This window comes from Capricornis sumatraensis, chromosome 11, assembly GCF_032405125.1.
Source record: "Capricornis sumatraensis isolate serow.1 chromosome 11, serow.2, whole genome shotgun sequence".
In the NCBI taxonomy this organism is placed as follows: Eukaryota; Metazoa; Chordata; class Mammalia; order Artiodactyla; family Bovidae; genus Capricornis; species Capricornis sumatraensis.
Genome location: NC_091079.1, coordinates 75,162,268 through 75,167,236, shown reverse-complemented (window position 1 = coordinate 75,167,236; position 4,969 = coordinate 75,162,268).

Genomic DNA, 4,969 nt, shown 5'->3' with positions numbered 1-4,969 from the left:
TCCTGAAATTCAGGCTTTCCTGGTGGTCCAGTGGTAAAGAATCCTCCTGCCAATGCAGGAGACTCCAGTTAGATCGCTGGGTCAGGAAGATCCCCTTGAGAAGAAAATGGCAACCCACTCCAGTATTCTTGCCTGGGAAATCCCATGGACAGAGGAGCCTGGAAGGCTACCATCCATGGGGTCACAAAAGATTCAGACATGACTTAGTGACTAAACAACAACTGTTGAAATTCATAAGTTGAATGCCAAGCCTCCAACTATATGTTTGGAGATAGGATCTTTACGAAGGTAATTAAGTTAAAAAGACTTCAATAGGGTGCGCTCTAATCCTAGATGACTGTGTCCTGATAAGCAGAAAAGATTAGGATACAAACATGTACAACCGAAAGACTGTGTGAAGACACAGGGAAAAGATGGCCATTTGTAAGCCAATGAGAGAGGCCTTTGAAGAAACAACCCTTCCAAAATATTGACATTGAACTTCTAGTCTTCAGATTTGTGACACAAAAAATTTGTGTTGTTTAGGCCACACAATCTGTGGTATTTAATAGACTCTGCACTTCCTATTTCATGGAGTATATTATAAAAATGTGTTCATACTCTATAAAGTTCTTTAGAACCTTATCTCTCTGGAGCCACATACTCCTTCCATGCTAAGTTCTGCTCTTATAAGTCACCAAGTTTATTGTTTCTCTATATTAAGAAGCAAGAAAGATTCCCCCAAAGCAACCTAACTCTATACCTTAATGAACTAGAGGAAAGAACTTAGTCCAAAATTAGCAGAAGAAAGGAAATAGTAAAGATTTAGAGCAGAAATAGATGTCTTTGTAGTCCCAATTTTTGTCTTAGTACCTAACATATATCAGTTCAGTTCAGTTCAATCGCTCAGTCATGTCCAACTCTTTGCGACCCCATGAATTGCAGCATGCCAGGCCCCCCTGTCCATCACCAACTCCCAGAGTTCACTCAGACTCATGTCCATCGAGTCAGTGATGCCATCCAGCCATCTCATCCTCTGTCATCCCCTTCTCCTCCTGCCCCCAATCTCTCCCAGCATCAGAGTCTTTTCCAATGAGTCAACTCTTTGCATGAGGTGGCCAAAGTACTGGAGTTTCAGCTTTAGCATCATTCCTTCCAAAGAAATCCCAGGGCTGATCTCCTTCAGAATGGACTGGTTGGATCTCCTTGCAGTCCAAGTACTCAACAAATGCTATAGAAATGAATAGATATGCATAGAACCTGGATATCCAGACAACATATGCTTGATAGAAATTCATCCATATTTTGGAATAGTCTAATGAATACCTGTCACTACTATAGTGGACACATATTCAGAATTCTCACGTCTTCTTATTCAATAGCTCTCTTCGATATTTCTAAATAATGCTAAATAACATTATGTTAATCCAGCTACCCTTTTTACATACTGCATGCAGATACCTATTGCATTTTAATATGTCTGCCTTTTTATATTTCCCACTCATTTATTCAACATGCCTGACACAGTACTAGATCCTGAGAGTGAGAAAATAACTAAAATGCTATTTCAACATGAAGGAGGGCCTCCATGGTGGTTCAATGGTAAAGAACGCACCGGCCAATGCAGGAGACACGGTTTCGATCCCTGGGTTGGGAAGATCCCCTGGAGAAGGAAATGGCAACCCACTCCATGGAAATCCCATGAACAGAGGAGCCTGTCAGGCTACGGTCCTTGGGACTGCAGAGTTGGATATGGCCTAGTGAATAAACAACAACAACATGAAGAACTCATAATTAGGCAGAAGAGACAGATACCTAAACAATTTATATTTCAGTGTGGTAAGTGCAATCATGAAGGTGTGCATGGAGTGTTAATATAGTGGTTTAATTAAATCATAAGCACAGACACATCTTACGTCTGTGTGTTTTCTAAGTCTCCCTCTGCCTCCAAATAATTATTGCTTTTTGGAGTGTGTATCTTCAGAAGCTGACTTTTTCCTGACCTTATTCCTTTTCTCTGGGGGGCCTTATTGGAACTGTGTACTGATTCCACCTAATGCCTGTGAGCATTTCCAGAAAGCTCAATTCTGCTGTCATCCTCATTAAAGAATCACACAGAGAAAAGGTGCCTTTGGAGGACTTAAATCCCCTTTTTTCTTCACTTACCACCTCATATAAAGCTAGGATTGACAGCTAAATTTACCTTATTTGGAGACGTTGTAATATGTGAAGTGAAGGATATTGGGAAAAGGGAACCATCACTGCTCTTTTTATCTTTCCCCGATGCTAGGACCTGGAATGTGGCGACACCATTCTTGGGGGGAAAGTAGCAATTCCCAGTAGTCAAAAGTATCTCAGAGGAATCTGAAAGAGTTGTGATGAGTCTAAGAGTTGACAAGCTAATATAAACCACTAGCCACTTCAGGACATAATTCAAATACCTAGGTATCTGTTCAAATACTTTTAACTCTGTGTGTCTTTCATAGAGTATTCTGTGCCTGTGTTATCTGTCTTTAAAAATTCCTGCAGTCCAAATAAACGTTCACTGCCTGCTTTCCAGACTAGCATGATTACTGACAGGAAATGGTAATACTGAAATGCAGTACAGGCTTCTAATCATGACAATTATCACTTGAACACATTATCTTGTGTGATAACAGCCAGCTTCAATTATCTGGCCAGACATCTTATTTAGCATTTATTTGAAAAATCTGACATGAAAAAATGGTCTCTTTAAGAAAGTAAGTTTTTAGAATATTTTCCCCAGTACTTTGTTATGTATATCTCAAGCCAACACTAGAATCTACCGCCAGTGAGGGAATTAAGCTAGCAGAGCATGCAAGTCAAGTTACTTTTGATATAGCCAACAATGTAGAAGTAAATATTAAGATTGTATAGGGAGACAGGCAGAATTTTCAGCCTAAAACCCAAACAGGTAAACAGAGTTTTCAGGGACACCAGAAGGCTAAAGCAGAAGAGTTAATGAGGAACAGAAACCTTGTTCATGCTGGTGGTATCCTCTTTGCCATGTTGTATTTTCTTAACTGTTTACATGTCTGTTTTTTTCTGCTAAACTATGAGTTCTTAAGATCAGGAATGGTCTTAAGATCATTTATGTCTATGTCTATTTATGTCTATACCCATGTACCTTTTGAAGAAAATGATGTAATGGAAAGGAGGCCCTTAGAGTAGAACAGCAACTGGGGTTCATGTGAAAGCACTTAAATATCTTAATATTAACCAACTGGGACTTTCCTGGTGGTCCAGTAGTTATGAATCTGCCTTTCAGTGCAGGGGATGTGGGTCCTTTCCCTGGTCAGGGAAATGAGATCTCACATGCAGTGCAGCAACGAAGCCCACGTACCACAACTAGAGATTCCTTGCGCTGGAATGAAAGATCCTTCATGATGCAATGAAAGATCCCACATGCTGCAACTAAGACCCAGTGCAGCCAAATAAATGGATATTTAAGAAAAATATTATCCAGCTTTCCAGATGATTTGAGACTATGCATGTGGTTAGAGAGGTCCTCCCTGATTTTCCTAGTTAGAATAATTCCCTCCAACATTACCTCACCTTGTTAACTTCATTCCCAATTCTTTTCACAGCCTATGCTGTTGTGCAGTATTGGTTTACATCCTGTTCATGCGTGCATGCTAGGTTGCCTCAGTCATGTCCAACTCTGTGTGACCCTATGGACTGTAGCCCATCAGGCTCCTCTGTCCAAGGGAGTCTCCAGGCAAGAATACTGGAGTGGGTTGCCATGCCCTACTCCAGGGTATCTTCCCAACCAAGGATTCAAACCTGTGTCTCTTGCATCTCCTGCATTGGCAGGCAGATTCTTTACCACTAGTACCAGCTGGGAAGCCACATCCTTCTCAGCTCATGGTAATTCCATGAAAGCAGGAAACTAATCTTCAGTCTTGTTCATTACTGCCCAATAACTATTTGTTGCTTAATAACTATTTGCTGAATGAAGTTTTTTAATATAAATTTATTTATTTTAATTGGAGCTAATTATTTTACAGCCAGTCCATTCTGAAGGAGATCAACCCTGGGATTTCTTCAGAAGGAATGATGCTAAAGCTGAAACTCCAGTACTTTGGCCACCTCATGTGAAGAGTTGACTCATTGGAAAAGACTTTGATGCTGGGAGGATTGGGGGCAGGAGAAGAAGGGGACAACCGAGGATGAGATGGCTGGATGGCATCACTGACTCGATGGACACGAGTCTGAGTGAACTCCAGGAGTTGGTGATGGACAGGGATGCCTGGCGTGCTGCAATCCACGGGGTCACAAAGAGTCGGACAGGACTGAGCGACTGAACTGACTGAACTGAATTACTTTACAATATTGTATTGGTTTTGCCATACATCAACATGAATCCACCAAGGGTATACACGTGTTCCCTATCCTGAACCCCCCTCCCTCCCTGTACCATTCCTCTGGATCATCCCAGTGCACCAGCCCCAAGCATCCTGTATCCTGCATTGCACCTGGACTGGCGATTCATTTCATATATAATATTATACATGTTTCAATGCCATTCTCCCAAATCATCCCACCCTCGCCCTCTCCCACAGAGTCCAAAAGACTGTTCTATACATCTGTGTCTCTTTTGCTGTCTTGCATACAGGGTTATCGTTACCATCTTTCTCAATTCCATATATATTCATTAGTATATCACACAGAGTTGGACATGACTGAAGTGACTTAGCAGCAGCAGCAGCGTACTGTATTGGTGTTTTTCTTTCTGGCTTACTTCACTCTGTATAATAGGCTCCAGTTTCATCCACCTAATTAGAACTGATTCAACTGTATTCTTTTTAATAGCTGAGTAATACTCCAGAAGGAGAAGGGAACGACACAGGATAAGATGGCTGGATGGCATCACTGACTCAATGGACGTGAGTCTGAGTGAACTCCAGGAGTTGGTGATCGACAGGGAGGCCTGGCGTGCTGCGATTCATGGGGTTGCAAAGAGTTGGAC